Consider the following 23,019-nt stretch of genomic DNA (forward strand, 5'->3'; position numbering starts at 1 on the left):
TGTATTTTATAGATATATGCAAAATGCATTATCAATAAATCAACTGCAAGAAAAACAAAAGTAATTCCAAAGATTATTATTATTATTATTATTATTATTATTATAAACAGTTCCTTTTAGCACGTTCCTATTGTCATTACTTACAACAATTTACTTATTTAAGAAGCATCAAAACTCTTTGCTGTTAGACTAGAAACAAAATGAGAATAACTCAAAGATGTCATGATCAAAGTATACATATAAAAATGTTTTATGCAAGCGACTTTTATGACCATGACAAGAAGCAGAACCAAAGACAACTTGATTTATATATCGGTACATATTTATAAATCATGCACAAGTCTCTTACACATTTTGTCTATATAGCGCAAGAGTTGAGTGATAGTTTGCCGCTCGAGGAATATGGTTATTTAACCGGGTAGCTAAGAGATATCCTTCAACACATATAAGAGTAAATAGAGTCCATGTATATGCGCTTAGGTTCAGTGATCCGAAAAAGCTACATAAGCAAGCAAAATATAAATAATTAACTTAACATGATGAACGTATTTTATGTCATGAACAGACAACCACGTCACAACAATAATGCTAACCGACAGTCCGAACATGTGTGGTTCTATTTGTACGGTACATTTCTAACCAAATAGTCAACATGTTTTTTAAGGCAGACAACTTTGAACTACCAAGCGTGACTATATTATTCTCATTTCTTCAAGTCTCCTGCATAATAATCCAACAAAGATCAGTTGATCATCTTGTGATATTACATTTCAACCCTCTAATCCCTCTTGAACTTAAACTAAACTCGTATTCATAGTTTCGCCATCTAGAACCTTTTTTACCTAGATTATCCCATCATTAACATTGCTATTAAATGCGTTTCTCTATTTGGAGTGTTTAACCATTCAAAGCTTCCATTGTCTTATTGTTCTGCAAATCTTGACCCTAACACTGATGGTTTGAATTATGGATTTACGCAAATATCACTGAAGTTTTGATGCCTTGTGGTCTATCTACTGATGCTCTAGCCTTGTACCTTTGTCTCTGGTATCAAAAACCCTTACTCTAGGAACACAACTTTGTCCGTATATAATTAAATGGAACATAATGATTTCAAATTTTCCAGATCTTCAATACAGATCTAAATCATTATTCCAATCTGAACATACCTTACACAATGTGTTATGGATTCTGGATATTATGTGTATTCGAGAAGCAGTTTAGCACACCATAATTCCATACTTCATTTGCATATGAAAATTATTCAAACTCTCTCAACCTACAACTTAGTCTTAAATTCTACTACCTTTCGTTAAGCGTCTTCATGGAATACACAGAAAAAGTCAGCTACTGTCCGCGTCGTTAACTGAACACTCCAATTCTGAATAGAAATTACCAGAACATTATGATGGAGACGGTTACATTTAAATCCGTTTAAATGATATATTTATAGATGTTGACAATTAATAAACTGAAATGAAATTAATCAAGTACATTATGAGATTGTAATTATTCTGCAAATGTTTTCATCATTTTGAAGTTTCAATTCTACTAAAAAATGTTAAGTTCGATTTACCAGAACGTCTTAATTCAAAGAAAGCAAATAAAGGCTTCTATAAATGGTGTCTACCAAAATACCGTCAATGTGCAATGCTTATATTCCAACTATGATTCAACCAAACCGGATGCAGAATACATTGAACAGAATACATATATTGGACATTCCTGGGTAATTTGCATACAGATGCTATCTTATACGCTGCCGACAGTTAATGAAACAAATTTATCGTACGCTATGATCACAGCAGATACCACACAAATTTGTTTGAATGAATTCGTGTTGAGATGAATATAAACGCGTTTTTGATTGCTATCTTGATTCTAGTTTGTCTTTATTTGTCGATGTCTCATCTGGTCATCCACACTTTTACTTCTTTTTACAAAGCTTGCCAGTAGCTTCTCGAGGGTCGGTGGTTCTTTCCGGGGATTTCCCGGGTTCTTCCTCCACCATTAATACTGGCTGCCATGTATAGCCTATCGTGTGCTGAAAAATGGCGTTAAACCCTACAACAACAACAACAACAACAACTTCTTTTTACTGCAGATTCTTGAGTTCTCCCAATTTTTAGTGTAATAGTTCCCGAATGACTTCTTTGGTTGCCTATCTATACTTGCTTGCCACGGACGAAGTATTAATTGGGGTCAGGTATAGGAAAGTTTAATACTGGGACTAATTTAGTGATAAACATAAATGGATCACTATATATGCCAAACACAGTCCAAAATTAAATGTATGGCAAGTTCCACATCCTACAAAGCTTGTATATGACATGGCGTTTAATAGCCCATTGGAGACATGGTATAAAAAACGGTGAACTATTTCATCGTTTCTTCTTTCTCATTCCGTTGTTTGGTATGAGACAAACCTAAGTTTCCTCTTTTCATCACATTCTGCGTAGTGTTGTAGAAACTGATGGGTTTCTGTTTCCTGGCAAATGAACGTGAAAGATAGTGCCACAAAAGATCGAATGAGCTACTCCAAAGATGAAAACTCATCTTCATTTCTGAATTCACTTAGAAGATAATGGGGCTCTCCATAGATATGTGGCACTCCACAGATATCATGTACTTCTGACAGAGTGACAGTTGAAATGTGAAGTTGCTTACATAGCAATATGCATAATAGCAATGAATGTTGACATACCTCGATCCTACTTTCATGCATTATGGCTGAAATGTCTTACATACTGTAGTTTAGGAATGTGTGCATGATCTAAGCACATATCTGCTCAAAATGTATGTCTCGATGTCCTCTAAAAGCCTGAACTACTATAAAGTACGCTAACTTCAGCCGATATTAAAATTCGGGAAAATATTTTCCAGAGGAGGCAATGACAGCTTTTCAAAGTGTAATGAGTGCATCACATAATATACAAAAATTAAATAAAGTTGCAATCTCGTATTGAACAATTTAGCTTTGAGATCCTGGAAGTGACAATGATCAAGCGGAGCTAGCAATATTTTAAAACGTGCTCATTTGAAGTATAGCAAAGCTGTATACTCTACAGCCTAAATTACACCCATTAATCATACACCAAACTATAGGGATTCTAAACAATATCTAAGATATACAATGTCTTTCTGAGTAGCCAGGATAACCAGTGAAGAAATCCTGGAAATTTCTTTATTAAAAAATATAAACCTTATGCAAAGAACGAAACTGTTGAGCGCCGCGATATATGGATGTGTAATTTTAGAGTATGTCTTCCGTAAAGAGTTTTAAGTCTAAGATATCATCAAACAGTCGAAATTAGACCGTTTTTTAAATATGTACACTTGTACGAAGGCTAGTTGCGATATATTTTAAACTAATGGAATGTTATACGTTTTAAAATATTTCTAAAGTTTTTGTTGTTTCTATATTGTTGTTTTTTATTTTATAAATCTGTCGTCTCTCCTATTATTGGTAGTTTTATGGGTTTGCTTTGATCTCATAAGATTTATAAACATTCAAAATCTATATTGACAAGAAATACGTTATGAATTACTGGCAATATGTTTATGACAGTATAATGCTATATAGTTACGTAGATTATGCAGAAAGAAATATATTGTTTCCATGACACTGTTCGAACTATACACATACAATAAGATGCGCAGCACAATTCTGTTTTCTAAATGTTAATCCTAACACAACATTTTTGCACAAACGCTATAGTATAACGATCTACTTTTGCAAAAGTATTTTGTTTGGTCATGTCCATAATGAAACATTGATTTGTTTAAGACATGGAGGCAAGACAGGTCTGGTAATGGCAAACTAAATGTGTATACCCTAAGTAGATAACTTCATTGACTTAAAACATAATTGCTGTTCTGAATGTATGTGTCATATGTTTTATCACCTGACTCTTTGACAAACATCATGTCAGAGTATATAGAGTAGATTCTTCAATCAATATCTCGGATACATATACTAACCAAATTTTCTTATATGCTCTGTAACAGTTCATAAGCTTCAAACTAAACTTTTAATGATTGCTCCATAATCCATGATTTGGGACTGACCCACATTTAAAATTAACCATTGATAAGTGACGGAACTAGATAACATGTTGGGTGCATCCATTTTATAATAGGGAAACATGACTTTCAAGTTACATATGGTTAATTACTTTCTATGTTCTTATTCTGATATGAAAATATTTCTGCTTAATCTCTGTGAAGTATTCACATCACTCTGCTTAATTAAAAAATGTGAATGCTGCCATGAAGCGAAAGAGAGAATTTTAAACAATGCGAAGGGAGACATGCTGGGACTAAATTGTGTCTCCTTAATTTTTGATCACTGGGAAGGTGTCTTCTTCGAACGTTTGTTTCTTATATCACATACAGAAACATGAACATTGCATGTCTTGATCTATAAGGGTTTCTATCCAATAGAAGCTTATGTTTGAGATCTGTTTGTGTATATAATGTTACTAAAATAATTTTGTATATATATATATATATATATATATATATATATATATATAAGTTTTTGGAATTCTTGCCAATATTTGAGTTCCTTGTTCTATTATTCTTCTAAATATTGTTTTAATACAAAACAGTATCCTAACTTAAGTCAGATGAAGTAAATAAATGATATGTCAATACTATGAGGAGAAAAAGTTCTGGTCAGTCAGCAATTAATTCTCACGATGCAAAAATAACGTTTATAGGTTATTTCATTCTCTAGCCTAGCTTAGGTGTTATACAGATGTCTGACACTGAACAAACTGTTATCTTTGTATGGCTGAATACTCTAGCTACAAGGTAGTACATTTTGATGTTTACAGCTGTCATTGAAAATAAAAATAGAGCTAAAAATCATTTTGCAGAAGATTTTAACCGTTGTAACTTCAAAATTCATAGCAGCCCTATCATTGTGTATGTACTTACTTGGCATCTTATATCGATCCCAGAAATCGTCATTACCCTGACAGACTTAACCACGTGTTTACAGCTTAGAAAGTTTTGAGATCCCCACCTTATAGCCATGTACTTACAACTCTAAACACCCATCTAGAATTTACACAGGGGCAGTTTTATTGCCAGGACCCTAACCAAGAGTTAGACGCTCTAACCACTAAGCCAACGGAGCGGTCTGAGACCAATCTAAACAGGAAATTTCATTCTGTATCTTAATTCAGATGTTTTACAACTTTCTGACCCTGAATAACTTTTTAACAAACAATATCTGCTAGAGATGATGAAATTAATTTCATCTTTACATCAATCCTCGTAAGGAGATGTATAGCTCCTAAATATTTGCAGAGTAACCAGACCGATGTAACTTCAGAAGTCATAATTGAGGAACATATGTTGTCAAATGTTTTTAACAAAATACACGCAATCACCACCATATGCTGATGCATTTGTTTAGTTTGGGAAAAAGGCTGGAAAGTAATGTAAGTTTTGATTTAAATAAAGTAATAAAGTAATCAATTTAATTAGTATGCCATGTTATTGTTTCGTTTCTTATGTATCCTTCATTCTGCTATTCTGCATTATGCATACCTTCAAAAATGACATGTGTCGATTCTTAATATGTGAACACCAATGAGATGTTATCTGTAGTTGTCTCTTTGGTTTAAAGGGTTAATAGAGTGTATAGTTACGTAGTAAAATAACGCCAAAAATCATCTTTTAAATTTTGTTATATGACGCAAGTGAATATAACGCCTCTACCCGCCTCATGATCTGTCCGTTGGGAATTGGATCCATTTACCTTGTTTATCAACGAATCACCTTATCCATCCATCTGTCTATTCCTGTCCTCTATGGAGTTATTCTTAGATCCTCACCTTGGATACTATATATATCCTCATCCAATAAATGTGCAGATGTGTACTGGGCAACTGACATTTTCCCCAAAGTTATTCCTTATCCGCAATACTCATCACCTCTGGGGAATAGGTTTAAAACTTTCCAGATTTCTACCTTAAAAAATGGACATGAAATGCCAGACTCAGTTATTATTTGCACTGTGTCATTCCTTGCCCCCAGAGACCTAGCCATACGGGTCAGATCTTGAAACTTCCGAGTGTAGGTTCAAAATAGGGAGGCATTACTTTGCAAACCAGATTTTTAGTCTATCAATCGATTTTTTGATAAATTGCTACATGGATAAATGGCAGATGGATGGACGCAGTTAAGTTGCCCAGTGATATCCTAATGTTGTGAAGGAAGTCAACTGTGTCATATTCGACTAAAGTAAATCATTTTTGCTTTGTACTATTTCGATATATATCATCCTACCTATCTGTCTACCCAACCATCCAACCACCCACCCACCCACCCGCATGCATGCATGTGTGCATACGTGTATGTACATGCATGCATACATACATACATACATACATACATACACACATACATATCAGGAAAATAAACTGGCAGATAGGAAAGAATAAGTATAAAAAAGGGTTTTGGACAACTAATGATCTTGAAATAAAATGTTTTACTGAAAATAAGTTAGTAACATATTTATGTGGACTACCCAAGTTTAACGTTTGCCAAGCACTTAATTTAGATAATTTTAGTACAGCTACAGTCTTGTTCAAGATTAATCATTAGCAATCCTCCAATACACACAACTGAATATATAAAGCTAGCTAGTATAATACTATCTCTGTGTTTAGCAGGTATCGTTTGTAAAGACATGCAGGTGATATATAATTAGTATAATAAAAGATCTGCATTCATTCGGAACATACACACAAGCGCATTGTCAGGTATACTATGCGTTATAAGTGCCATATTTCTTTATGAGTATTATGTCGGACATTAGGAACTTTAAGTGCCATCGTAACATAGATGTACAGGTTTAAACACGCCATAAGCTTTACCTTATTGTTTTATCATTTAAAAATATGAAAAATCAGTCCTTTGAAATTGCTTAGGATAATGTGCGTTATTTCCACCCTAACTGGTTCAGTTCAAGGATTAATGATATGATCCTTTCATGTGAAACGTATCTTCGTATTCGTATAGGTTTTGTCATTTATGTAATTTTGACATTAATCTCTCTCTCTCTCTCTCTCTCTCTCTCTCTCTCCTATAGAGACAGGAATAGTCAGATAGTGGAACATTTAAAACCGTCTAATATAAAAGTCAAAACACTTATTTTATTTGTATCTTGCATATGTTTCTCCCCAGCTGAAGATGCTTGCTCATATAGGGATTTGAATTTCAACTTGAAAAAAGATATCATTTACAAATATGTATTAAAGCAGAAGGTAACGACGGTTGCTTATAACTTCTTTATATTGGTATAGCGGGTAACATAACTCAGTATACAGTGGGTCCCTGACGAGAAAGGGGTATTGTAAACAATTAAAATTTACATTCCATGGATCATAAGAGAGTGAGAGATGGTTATTAACTAGGTAACGACGAACATATGAAATGACTTTATCAGATTATCCCAGGTATATGTGTCAGAATGTCCTTATTCACACGGAGATAGCTCAGAACAGGTACATATTTAAATGTTATATATATATATATATATATATATATATATATATATATATATATATATATATATATATATATATATATGTGTGTGTGTGTGTGTGTGTGTGTGTGTTATAACCTCCGAACATCTTTATGCAGCGTGACCGGATTCAAAGTACAAGTGTATAACATGAAAAATGTGCAACATTGTAAAGAAACGTTAACAGCTTTATGCCAATAACAATATTTGTCAAATCTTAGTCCTCTGTAACCTAATGCGGATTTATATCATTTACCTGGTGCTATTTGCATACATGATGATCTAAAATTATAACTTAATGACAATATTTTATTGACCTGAGTATAAAAATTAATAATAAGAGATAAAGTTTGCAACATGTTTCAAAATCTGGGGCTCGAAAAGACAGAAAGTTGCATAATAAATTGAGTTTGTTTATAAATATGCAAGATGGATAGCCATATCTTGCGCTACGAAGTCGAAACAGAAAATGTAATGCTTTATCTACCTTACATTATAGGTGGCACCTCTCTCTACTCGTTGGAAGAAATGGCGGACCAGTTTACATTGTGGATTCTTAACAACACATAACGTGCATTATGAATGCATGATTCTGGCTTTATGTTGCTGGAATTATGTTCATTTAATACATGAATCACGTTTGATTATTCTTTGTACAGCCTACGTGATATATGTCGACAAGATGATAAGATTAGCAGTCATAAAAGTATTGCGCTTGAAAAATAGAGCATTAAGTACAATATAAAATTGATTTTTGGCCCAACGTAACCTCAGCGTTGGGATCAGTTGGCATTAATACGTCATTGTTTTCAATTTCAACCAGCACCATTTCAAACTCAGCCACTTAATTGTTTTACTCCCAGTGACTAACAAGTTTAATTTACTAATCTAGCCGCTCCGGTGGCCTAGTGGTTAGAGCGTCCACCTCGATCCCCGGTCGAGTCATACAAAAGACTTACAAAAATGGTACTAACAGCTGCCTCGCTTGGCGCTCAGCATTAAGAGGTTAGTGTTAGGACAGGTCAGCCTGGTGTCAGGATAATGGCTTCGAGATTGTTGTGGTGCACCAGTGTGGTCCTAATGTTTCTTATTTCTATTTAACTATTATCAGGACTATTTTTCAGTATATATGATTTTGGTAAATGACATAATTTTTGGATCCGATATACATAGACATAGACAAGAGGGAAATAAATCACTATCAACGCTAGTAAAGCTGGTCACCTGACCCACCAACCGGTCGACAATATCTGCAACTTAATCACCGATGTTATAATTCAACACTTGTATATAACCATAAATCAATCGGATATTATGCCAAATATATTACACGAGCAACGACGGCAATAACGAATCAAGTGTGTTGTTGTTGTTGTTGTTGTAGGGTTTAACGCCATTTTTCAGCACACGATAGGCTATACATGGCGGCCAGTATTAATGGTGGAGGAAGAACCCGGGAAATCCCCGGAAAGAACCACCGACCCTCGAGAAGCTACTGGCAAGCTTTCTCACATATCCGAATCAAGTGTGAGTGATTCCTCTGTGGTGATTAGTGTAGAGACACTCACCATATATGATGTTGTTTATCTGTTCTTGGTCCATAAACATGCAATAACAACAGGCAAACGTTGCACCTTGCTGATATCCTCACCTTACTTTTTTAGTATACCATACTGACTATTACGGAGCCCCAGAGAGGACACGAGGTAAAAATTATTATTTCGTTCCCTCAAATTAATATTTCGTTCCCTCAAAATAAGAATTCGTTCCCTCAAATTAACATTTCGTTCCCTCAAATTACTAATTCGTTCGCACAAGTTATTATTTTGTTCCCTCAAGTTATTATTCGTTCGCTCAAATTAATATTTCGTTCCCTCAAGGTTCCCTCAAGTTAGCATTTCGTTCCCTCAAAATATTAATTCGCTCCCTCAAATTAATATTTCGTTACCTCAAGTTATTATTTTGTTCCCTCAAGATAATAATTCGTTCCCTCAAATTAATAATTCGTTCCCTCAAATTAATATTTCGTTCCCTCAAATTAACATTTCGTTCCCTCAAAATAATAATTTGTTCCCTCAAGTTAGCATTTCGTTCCCTCAAAATAATAATTCGTTCCCTCAAATTAATATTTCGTTCCCTCAGATTAATAATTCGTTCCCTCAAATTAATAATTTGTTCACTCAAGTTAGCATTTCGTTCCCTCAAGATAATAATTCGTTCCCTCAAATTAACATTTCGTTCCCTCAAATTGCTAATTCGTTCGCACAAGTTATTATTTTGTTCCCTCAAGTTATTATTCGTTCCCTCAAATTAATAGTTTGTTCCCGCAAGTTAGCATTTCGTTCCCTCAAAATAATCACCCGTTCTCTCAAACTAACATTTCTTTCCCTCGGGTTACTGTTTTGTTCCCTCAAGATAATGATTTGTTCTCTCAAAATAAGAATTCGTTTCATCAAGTTAATAATTAGTTCCCTCAAAACCTCTGGTGGCTTAACAGTTTAATCCCTCGGTATACTTTGTGTACTTGATTACTGCATTACAATTGGCGGATGCTCAGAATTGAGCTTATTAAATTCTACTTCAAACTAGGACTTCTTTATAAAGACATCATCACTGTTCTTTCAGTTCAACATGGGATTACCATAAGTGAACGTCATCTAAGACGCATACTAAAATTCAGAGGTCTTTCAAGGCATAAAGAGTACAGCGATGTAGCAAATGTCGTATTCTTTATATCCAATGAAGTCAATCGTTCAGGTCAATTACATGGATATCGATAGATGCACGCAAAATGTGTGGCTAATGGCTTAAAGGTGAGAAAAGAAGACGTGCGACTCATTCTATCCGCGTTGGATCCTAATGGGTGCCAGGCTAGAAAAGCACGACGTCTCAATAGACGAGAATATTTTGCCAAAGGACCAAATTATATCTGGCACATTGATTCGTATGATAAGTTGAAACCGTACGGATTGTTTATAAATGGATGTATCGATGGATATTCAAGAAATATTGTATGGCTTTATGTGTATCATAATTCCAGCGATCCAAGAATCATAGGTGGTTATTTTATAAGTACTGTTGGAAAATTAGGTGGGGTACCCACTCTCGTAAGAGGCGACCTTGGAACTGAAAATTTTTACGTCAAGAGTTTCCAGCGTTTTCTGAGGAGAAACAGGCAAAATGAACACGTTAATGAAAATGCATTCTTAGAAGGTGTCAGTACCCACAACCAGAGGATTGAGTGTTGGTGGGGACATTTTCGAAAACAATGTGCAGAATTCTGGATTGATCTCTTTCAACGTATTCGAAATGATGGTCACTTTGGTGGATACATTTTGGACAAAAGTATTCTACAGTTTTGCTTCATGGGAATGATTCAGGTATAAAACTAATTACCTTTTCTGAAAAAAGTAGGACATAGATGACTGAACATGATCATAAATTATCTGAAGTGAAGTGAAATGCGAAATCCCATGAAGTCAGCACTTATTCCTTCGGATATTTCAGCTTGGGCTATTTTTTTTTTTTTACTGCACTTACGCTGTGTACCCTCACTGAGATCTCTTTGCACGTTTTAAAGCGGATCTTCGAGATTAAGTTGTCTTTGGTATGGTTAACATTACATCTAATTTCAACGTTGGTACGAAAATTTGCACCAGAAAACCAAAGATATTGATGAGTGAGATATTTTATTATCACATACTGTTTCAATTTTCAAAGTTGTGCGGACCGCTCCGATAGCCTAGTGGTTAAAGTGTCCGCTTCGAATGCGGGAGATCGCGGGTTTTAACCCCAGCCGAGTCATAAAGACTTATAAAAATGGTACTAGCAGCTGCCTTGCTTGGCGCTCACCTGTAAGAGGTTAGGACTGGTCGGCCTGGTGTCAGGATAATGTGACCTGGTGGGACATGATGCCACATGTCTGAGGCATGATGTCTCTGTGTTAGAATCACTATAAATTGCCACACTGCAGACATCGTAGGGACATGACTGAAAATGCTTTAAAGTTACGTTAAAATCCAAAACACAGACACACACACACATAATCACACACACTCAAAGTTGTGCGTACTTTGAGCAACTAAATAACAGTCTGAAACAGCACAGTAGTTTGCAATTAAATGCTGTCAGTTTTCAGAGATAGCACGAAAACTAATTATCTTAACAATGCCATAGTGGATATAACCAGTTTTACAGGATCGCGTGTATATATTACTCTCGGGCTTTTCTGGGCATGTAAGATTCTGTCAACAATATTGGCGCAAACCGCATACCGAATTCGACCGATTGACGAAAATAAAATACTGCGATGCTTACCATTTGAAAAGTCGCAATTGTTACCAGAACATTCTGTTCAACATACTACTAATTTTGGACACACTGGATACCACACCCGTGTTTTCGTGATTCGCGATATATCGGCCTATTCTGCATATGGCTTTGAAAAGATGTAATGTTTATGCGTCAGGCTATGGAAATGAAATACATTACTTTTGGACTCTTTCTGTCTTCATTTCAGCCGATGAACTAGGTCAGGTTTACAGCTGGTTTTACAAAATTCAACGTAACAATGCCACTAAATGGCAAGAGATATTAAGCAAACTAAACCAACTTTGTAAAAGAAAATTTGTAAAAGTTCAACATTTTATAAAAATAAGCAATTATGTTGATGAGAAACAATAATGAAAATGATGTAATCTGTCTACAACGTCTATTTTATGGGAAAAAATAATAAAGAATTTAGAAACAGACTATTGAGAATCAGTTCGAACAGCAAGTTGACAAGTTGTCTCTTTTAAGGTATGATAAACAGGGTCCTATGTCAGAACGCGTCCATGGTGGTAATCTGAGATAATTTTGTCACTCTGTATGATTTTGTTCCTTCAGATTATTGCTTTTTTTTCAACATCAACATCGCGTTGAGCACCTGTGGTTGACCATTAAATAAGGAAAGTGATATTCATAAAGTGTACACAAATATTTCATATTTCTATTCTACATGCATATGAAAATGTGAATTCTAATGGTCAACCACAGGTACTCAACTAATAAATACAAACAATAAATAATATTGTTGCTATTGATGATGTGAATCTATGGTGGTGATGACGATTATAATTTCTTGACATTTTTGTTTTTTGTTTGTGTTCCCTCTTTTTAGTCTGATGGATATAGAAATGAGATGATAAATGACAGAGAAAATGAAAGACTTGGTATAGTTTTATCACTTAAAAGACCCTATTGCTTTTGTATCATTGCCTTCAAAGAAACTTGAATATATGTCAGTTGTTAAGAATCTATGACCTCTGAACTTCACCATATTTTAATAAATGTGTGACAGACCACATTTGGGAATTATGTATGTCACATGTATGGAAGACGATCTTCTCCAGTTGTATGTGTGATAAAGATTCTTAAAATATTTCCTTTTTTATAGTTTTTGGAAGATATGTAAAAAAAATTCTGAAGTCTTTGCTTGAAGTAAGACTATTTATTTATTCTGCAAAAATAATTGGTTCTTAAATTATCCTTTAGGCAAATTAACAATTTGGACATGTGGGCAATTGTTATTAATGCACGGCAGCAAAGTCTTCAAGACTTACTACATTCACAAAATAAATGTTTTAATGTATTTTAAGAATTATGATGATGATGTATCATCCAAGACATTAATCTTAAATATTCACTGTAAAATCGTACTTATTCCATATCAAATTACAAGAATATAATTTTTGTCTTACAAATAATATGTATAGACTGTTAAAGATGGGTATGCAACAGAGTTCTAATAATATTGCAGGATGAGTTGGATGAAGTTGTGAAGGTGTGGAACATGCATCTCATTAGGCCAACAAGAAACTCAGTTATGCCAAGTGGACGCCCTGCAGTTATGTACCAAATTCCTACACTATATGAAACTCAAAATTATCAGTAAGGTGTCCCAATGGAAGACATTGACACTTGCTGAGCTGAGTGTCTTTTTAGAGAAACATATCCTTGTGACAAGGAAATATTTGACTTATGTGCATTCATCATGGAAGAAGAGAGACAAGCATTCCCTACTGACCCATATGAAGGCCTAGATTTGTACTTTTTTCTAAGGAACAATATCAGGCAGGATCTTGAAAATCTACCGTGAAATCTTATTTAGTTGCTTACTTTAGTTTGACCTTGATTAGGAATTATAATTTATCAGCTCTCCCAAACAATAGTTAAAGAAATGTAAATATTCTTTTAGTTCCATAAATGTGTGGTTTATTGTACAATTTTATATACTGTGTTCAATATCATCAAAACTTAGGGTAACATCTAATAATATGTCTTCTTTTTCCTCGCCCAAAAGGTCCCGCATACAGTTTTAACTTTTAAAAAAAAATCAGTGCATATTTCAACAACTACTTTGAAAAAATATCCTGAAGTAATAAAATTTTACATTTTAATATATAATGCCTATTTTATGACATTTCCATCTTCTATTTATTCATGGATGCATGAATAAATCAATAAATAGATGGATCTGGTAGAAACTGCAATGTCATAAAGGAAGTCATATACATGGCAAGTATGGATAAACTATGGACACTGTTGATTTGATGTGTCAAATTGCTTAGGTTTTACTTGACTGCAAGTAGGTTTACACAACTCGATAGTTTTGACTGTCTCAGTAATTTCTCGTATCATCAGCTATAATCCTCATGATATATCATAAAAGAAAAGCCAATGCATGGATGGATGGATACATGGAAATACTGATTAAAGAAAACTCCATTACAGACAAGGCACATTGTGGATCAAACATTTTCCACCGCAGCTGATCAAATGAAATGCATAACATAGAAAAGAGCTAGTAATGATTGTGAATGCCAGTCAGTGTCCCTTTATAACATTTACTGGCTTTTGGAAACTTCCAGTTGCCACAGTGCTTTACACAAGTGTACATACAAACCTAATGAGGTACATGCAGACAGAAAGACTAAAATAAAAGTTTTTGAACAAATCAAGTTTATTAGAAAGTTTACCAAAAAATAAAACACAAAAGATTATGAATGCACAAAAAAGTATTAATATATCTTTTACAAAATGCATTTCCATATGCTATGAAAGAAAACAATCTTTTTAAAAATGAAAATAATCACAAAAATGTTTTAAAAACTGAAAGTTCAGGTAAGATGTGTTAAAAATGTTCATTGTTGTATCTCGATGGCCGATTTTTAATATAGTAACATATCAAATCATTTCTTGCAAACATGTGTCCCTATGTTTTATTTAAAACAGTTTTAGCATTTCTTCATGCCATCTATGGCTTAAAAGCAAAAGTCCCTTGAGGGATAGGTACTCAGATACTATTTACTAAATATATATATATATTGCTCTGTATCAGGTTTACCACGTAACAAATGCTTTTCAAGTACTAAAACATTGCTGTGACCTTGACAAGTGCCAAATATAATGGTCCCATACTATAATGGATTTTGATATGAGTAAAATGTTCATTGGAGTGAAGTTTTGATTATGACAAAGCATTTATCAACATATCTGTATATATTTGATCTAATTATGTTTGGTGAATTTTAAAATGAGGTTTAGTATTGTGAAGTATCAACCTTATGGATATCATACTATGTTCTATCACACTTTACTTATTTCAGCCAAGTGTTTGCAATAAAATACTAATAAATGAATAAAAAACATGCAATCAACAAGTATGTTCAAATTTCCTCAAAAGGTCATTAGTACAACCAAGTGGCCTTGATTTTGCTAACCTTGCATTGGCCTTGATACATACCCAATTAAAAGTATAAGAATGAGGTTTGACTAAGATGTCAGTTTGATCCAAAACATTAGGTGTCATCAATATTGTATCCATTATAAAGTCTCTGCGATGGTGGCAAGGACAACTAATCTAATCCAAGATTAAGTCATTTACTGGCATTTGTTTTGTAAGTAGCAAATTCTAACAAGATTTTATTAACATAAATTCAGAATAGCAAGCTTAATCAGTTTCTTTATAAAGAACACCTCTAGTATATCCACAAGGTCAAATAGTTGGAGACAAGATCCAGTTTTTCCGTAGAGGTGCAAGACTGAGAGTAATAAATCACCTTTATGTTAGAACTGGAGGTCAACTTGAGTAAAAAAAAACATCCCCTTGGTGTCAGAACTGTGGGTCAAATTAAACATGGGGATTTCTGAAGCACAAATGAGGGTAAAGGAAAAACACTGAAGATTTGATCTCACTTGTATAGAACTTTTCAACTTGAGAACATATTTAACTCAAATTGTGTCTGAAAAATTTTATAAGCTCAAATTTGTGGTCAGTATCTTTATCTAATTCTTAATATCCAAAATAAGTAGACTTAATGCAATTACATGCATTCTAACAAAGTTTACTAATAATCAGCATTCACAATGTGAATACGTTTTGACACAAACTTGGGATGTATGAAAGTAGAGGTAGATGAACAATATGCACAGATTATGCTGGTATTTAAAGACCATAAAGTTAGACATATAGCAATTGTCATCAAAGTCTGTTTTGAAAACTTCTAGAACAGAAACAAGAAAGCACAGATCACCTCATTATTATGCCGGTATTTCACTGGCAATAAAACTCATCATGCTAGCTTTACATACTTCACCAAAATATGCTCACATAAAAATATGCCTCTGGTAAATCAAAAAGCCAACATGAGCCCATAATACCTCTTTATTATCCATAACTTTTGCCAATGGATTGGTACCATTTATCAAAACATGGAATTTGGTCAAATTATGTCACCTAGTTTAAGAGCAGTCATTCTAAGTTTTGTTTCCATTTTTAGTAATACAGGTAAAACCCATTATAACGAGATTCATTATAATGTGATTCTGCTTATAACACGATGGCAGCATGGCTCCCATTTTTTAATTTAAGGTGACCTCTCTTTTCAACATCCTAAATACATGCTCTCAGAAAAGCCAATTATTTGTATCCCTTGCAGATTATGTGATCAAGAGGTTAGTTAAAACTGATGACATTGAAGTTTCAATGCATTTCTATGGGGAAGTTTTTCAAAAAATTTGTTAACACAATCCCACTTTTATTGCTATGTTATTCTTTGGACTGAGCATCATGTTATAACGGGTGTTATAACGGGTTTTACCTGTGGTGATAATACTGGAAAGAAGCTCAAAAAATTTTAAGATATTGTCCTCAGGATGCTGCCAGTTAAATTTGTTAAAATGCTGAATAGATCTGAAATAGATGTAGAAAACAGCTAAGTATGATGCATGACAGATGTAGGTCCATACCATATTAAGACAGATTAGCTTACAATTCAAAAGTTGCCATATATCTAAATATTTTTAAAAAATATGAATAGTTTGTCTATCCTCAGAATGACAATTTGTACATTCCTCATGCTATTTGCAACCAATGATAGTTCAAAATGAACCAAATTTTAAACACAAATTTGTCTGTATTATCTGCATACTACAAATGTTCAATGACATGCATCACCAAGAAAGCATTTTAACCAACTGCATGAACTGCATGCAGTTTTGTAACAAATTTCTGTATTATATACAGTATGGTACTACTAAAGCCAAACACACACACACACACACACACACACACACACACACACACACAGTGGAAATGAATTTAGGAATATGCACAAAAAGGAAAAATATGAACAAGTTCAGGTGAACTAATGCCCTGAAACCAAAGGTGCAAACAAGTAACTATGAAAATATATTCAAAAACAATTATGCAAGCATATTGAAGGCAAGAATATACATGATTCTGACTGTATTCCACACTATCCTTAACATCATTGCAAAACATTTTCTACGAAAAAAATGAATGACTGTACAACATAAAATTACTGCATGGTTATATTATATCCATAATCCAGATGCGTGATCCCAATATACCATTAAATTCTCTGCGGAATTCAACAAAGCTCTCATAATTTGATGGTAATTCAAGAACACAGCCACAGGTATGTGCGATTGGTCTCCTGGTGAATTCAGAGTCACAACAAACTAACTGAATAGATATCCTTTGTACAGTCAGTAGATGAGCACCTGCAATAAATCAGTATAATGTTATTCAAATATATGACATTTAGATATGCCTGAAAGATTAACATGAAATTTGAAAAATATGGATTTCAGGGGAAAGATATGAAGCATAATTATTTAAGGTTTGGGGAAGTGTCTAAATATCTGTGAGCTATACAACAAAGTTCTGTATTAGTGAACAGTGAATGCCTTCAAAGTTCTCTCCATGCACTTCAGCATACTTTCTGAGTCTAATTATCAGTTGTTAAATGCCATTTTGTTTTCAATTTTTGGTATGTTTGTTCATATACTGGAAAACTATACTTCCAGCTGCATGTTGACTTTCAATTCATCTGCTCATCAGCTAATCACAGATAATGAGATTCAGGCAAAAATCAGCTGAGCTGCATTGTAAATCAGGGCTGTATGGAGGAGGTGGCAAAGTCTGGATGATATTCTCCTTCAAGGAGTCTGTCAAGATGGCAGATTTATGTGCGGATGCAATGTCATGTAGTAAGTTAACATCTTGGGTACAGCAGCAGAGAGGGCGAACAGACCATATAATTCCGACAAACAAATAAAACAAACAAAAACATAAAATCTCGTAGAAAGGTCCAGATTTTCACAAATAAACGTTTCCTGGGAGGTTTTTATTTTTTGTTGAAACCAACCCCATCAATAAAACCCTAGTTCGAAAAGGTAGCTGAAAAATAAAGTACTCTACGTATTTATTTATTTTTTTGTTTAATTACTGGACGACCAACGTTGGTAGGCGCGCTCTCTGCTGCTATTAATTAAAAGATTTTATCAAGACCCACACGATATCTTGTTCTTGGATCATGTAAATTTATTGTTATAAATCCATGCGGAGTAGCTTGCGCTCGTGAGAAGAAATTTCTGAATTTAATTATATCCATGTCACCACCACACCAAGTTTGATGAATATTTCGCAGCGTGTGTGTGTCTACACCATTAAACACAACTAAAATGTTGCAGTTGTCTCTAATCACTTTTGGTATTTGTGTATATCGTTGAGTAACATAGATCACATCTGTATTTTTATGTCTACCTCGGGAAAATATTCTAGCTGGATTTGATTGTTTATCTAGCATCACATCGTCGTATACAACTAAATTATTGATAAATCCGTCTAAAACATCTACGGACGGTGCTTCATCAATATCGGTTATAAACTCTATAACATCATTACCTTCATCCAGTAATCGCGCGTTTTCACTGAAATCTTTAAGTACATCATAACATCGTTGATCATCAGCGGATGGTGCTACTAAATATAATTTATCCCATTTCAACCATCTCATTATCAAATTAAGTAATAACTGCGTCTTACCCGATCCAGATGGTCCTATGATAATCATTCTGATGGAATTCGGTAGCGCAGGATGATGCTTAACAGGTTCTCGTTTTCTTGTCGCTGAGAAATCAATTATATCCATATATATTATATCATGAATTTATATTGTTTACGCTGTAGAGTTAAAACTCCAACTACTGATTTAGCTACGGTTACAACAAAAAATAAAACAAATAGCGTATGGTGGAAAATGTTCTGTGTGCGGTACGAAGAAATTTTCGTTTTTACCTAATAGGCGCGGCGGTGATATTGCTAATTTGATGTCAAAGTTTCCAGGTACTCCATGGGCTAAATACAGCGGAGAAAAACATCTACCAGGATATAATTATTGCGGTCCTGGTACCAGACTTGATATCAGGCTCGATAATCAAGATCAATCAAAACCAGGCGAGGAACCAATAAACGCTATTGATCGAGCTTGTCACGCTCATGATGTTGCGTATAAAAGTAAAAATCTACAAGATAGACATATTGCGGATGTGAAATTAATTCACGCGCTAGATTCTATAAAAAATAAAAATATCAAAGAAAAATTAGCTAATTGGTTAGTAAGATCCGCGATGAAAAGTAAATTAGCGTTTGGGGCTGGTAATATATAAATGGAATCGATTTATTATTCACCAAGAGGATACTGGAGAGGCAAAGCAGCAATTGGTAAACTTGCTGATGCAGCAGCGGTTAAACATTCTACTGCTAAAGCGTGGTTATCCAAACAAGCAATATGGCAAATTTATCTACCACCACCGAAACGAATTCAGTACGCGTATTTCGATGTCAGTGTTCCTAATGAAGTTCATCAAGCTGATATTCTGTTTTTACCGCATGATACTGTGCGTGGAAAAATATACAAGTACGCGTTAACCGTAGTTGATGTTGCAAGTAGATATAAAGAAGCAGAACCGTTATCGACGAAAACATCATCTGAAGTAGCCGATGCGTTTGAACGAATTTATCAACGAGGTGGTGGACCACAAGGTGGTCTGCGATGGCCACAATTATTACAGGTTGATCCTGGTAAGGAATTTCTTGGTCCAGTATCATCGTTGATGAAACAACATAATACCAAAATACGAGGTCATACTGCAATTCACCGTGATCAGGCAATTGTTGAGCGATTTAATCGAACACTCGCTGAGCGGTTATTTGGATATCAATACGCGAGGGAATTTATTCAGGATAAAAGATCTCGCGAATGGGTTGCAAGATTACCGAGCGCGATAGCTGCATTAAACAATGAGATTACACGAACAACCAACATGAAACCCATTAGCGCAGTCACAAAAAAAATATACCAACACAACGAAAAGATGTTGAAAAACAGAAAATATTGGGTGATGTCACAGTCAGATATTTATATGAGCCTGGTGAACTTGAAGGTGGTAAAGCGAGAGCGACTGATCCTATTTGGAGTGTTACCACACACAAAATATCCACCGTGACAAGATCCTCAGGTAGACCTGCAATCTACAGATTAGATTCGGCTGCTCCTCAACGTGGATTTACACGTGAACAATTACAAATAATTCCCGCGGATACACAACTACCATCAAAATCACTTCAGTGATTTCGATCACTTAACTAGCACCCAAGGCGCTAGCGCCTCTACGTCGATTACACTCAAGACAGGTTAACATGGTATTTTCTCGTGTATGACCGCGACTATTATCTTTTCTATCTACGGTAAATTGTCTTGAATCATTACTTGAATACCGCCATAACATTATACAATTGCAACTTGCGCAATGATTATTCTGCTGCTGTTTTAACTCAATAATAAATTCAGCATCAAGATCAAAGTCGCGTTTATTTTTTTATCAGATTGTTTGTATCCGATTAATTTTTTTCTTATTATATCATCATCGATGATGTTAAATTTATCAACGATTTCAGGAATTATAATTCTACGTAATTGAGATATCTTTCTGACCCTAGATACCGCTAAATAGACTAAATTTGACCACTCGATACGATCGTCTACAATCCAGACTCGTGTGTCAGAAATAGTTAATCCCCGAGACGAGTGGATCGTCATAGCGTATCCCAACACCCATGGAGATTTGTCAGCGCGTAATGCATCTTCGACCACACTGATATCAACGGCGACAATATCATTTAATACGAGATTCTGTTTTTCAGTCTGCCCTGGAATATCAACATTAATATTCTGTTTTCATGTATCTAATGGTCTATAACACAACGGTACGGGTAATTCTGAATATTTTTCTTTATGTAGTTGAAATAACTGCTGTTGTAAATCGTCTCTGATTATTTTTCTGCTTGCTACTATCAAATCGTTGGGTCTCCATAAATTTAAAAAATCACCCACTGAGGTCTCTGAGATTACTCCGCGTATTATTTCACACTGAATTTTGTTTGATTGTAATCTGATTAATTTTTTTAACTCCTTTAAATATGCATCGAGAGCTCTATGATCATCGTCTTTTCTTCGTAATAATCAACGAAATTTTTTAACCAATCATGTGGAGATGGTCCAACAAAAGGTGGCGGTTGACCATGATCGCCACACACCACCACAGCGGTATTTTTCGTCAACAACCAATCAAGAAACGTTTTTAACGTATCTAATGACACCGTGCATATCTCATCCCAAATAATTATTTTAGGTATATATTTTTCTCCCATTCGTTCAGGAGTCCATGTATCTCCGCGCCACCGAAAGAAACTATGATACGTGCACGATTGTACTTGCCGTTGTTTCATCTCGCGTGCAAGTCTATGTGTGGGTGTCAGCACGATCATATCTAAATTTCTAAAAACATTAATTGCTCGAGTCGTTTTGCCGCATCCACCAGGTCCATTGAGATATACTGTCTTATATCTGGTTATTGGATCACTCACCGGCGGCGCTTTCGACATTTCTGATATTTTATTACCCTCACGATAAAAATCTCTCATTGGAACATCTGCTGATTCTGTGTAATTGTGTAATATTTCTTTTTTTATCCTCCACGAACCCCATCGTTCATCATTACTTGTGAACTTCATAACGGATTCTAAATATTTACTCGAAATATAAAACGAATCTGTTGCGACTCTGACTGCGGTCTTGGGAAATCTATTAATCATCGATAATAAATTTATAGAAACATAAGCCAACATGGAAGATCTTAGATGAGTATACTGTGGGGAGACGTCATTTATGTAACTAACGATCGTGCCCAATTTTGTTCCGTCGGATAAATAAACACTTTCTCGATTTACAAATATACTTCTCGCTGTTGTATCAGCGATTATAAAATCGTACTCGGCATCATCTAAAATTAATCGTGCGTGATGTCTTTTATGATCATATGCACCACCTTGAGTAAATTTACCTATAATTTTTCTACCGAGATCTTTTGCGGTTTTGAGTTTAATCTCGAGAATTTTAGGAGCTTCTTTGATGATATCATCTTCGGAAACATCAGGACATTTTTCCTTAAACTCGGTAATAACTTCATCGGCGCTGATATAATCTGGCATGGGCAACCAAACTTCGGTCTGTGCATGATATGATATAATCGCCTCACTGACCACCAACGATGTCAGTATCGCACAATCTAGCATATATCGTAATAAAACTATAGGCGCCCAACGTTTCTCACAAAAATGTCTGCCAAACCAAACATAACAAATCTTGTGAAGATTTTCGTTAAACTCGAATGATTCAACACAAGCAAATCCAGTCAGATCAAAATCAGGTAATGGTCCATTAATTGCCACTCGCGTCATCTCGTTTGTAGGGTGACCAAATCTTTTAAAGTATACAGAACAATCTCCGTATCCTAGAAAACTTCCCGGATAACATGCAACCATATCAACCGAAATAACATCATTGTAATTATACTTGGTACTCCACAATCCGCCATGTCCGTATTCGACACAACTTGCGCGCACATCTTCAAGTAAATCAAATCGTGTTGGTTTCCATGAATTTCGTTCTCTAGCGAAATGAGCCGCAACAGATGGAACGGTAAAACAATTAGTTAGTAATTTATCGGTATTTTCCGCGAAAAACTTATCCGCGAGATTTTTCATCTCGTCATGGAGAGATTCTGTT

This window comes from Sinohyriopsis cumingii, chromosome 19, assembly GCF_028554795.1.
Source record: "Sinohyriopsis cumingii isolate HCF-2022 chromosome 19, ASM2855479v2, whole genome shotgun sequence".
Lineage (NCBI taxonomy): Eukaryota > Metazoa > Mollusca > Bivalvia > Unionida > Unionidae > Sinohyriopsis > Sinohyriopsis cumingii.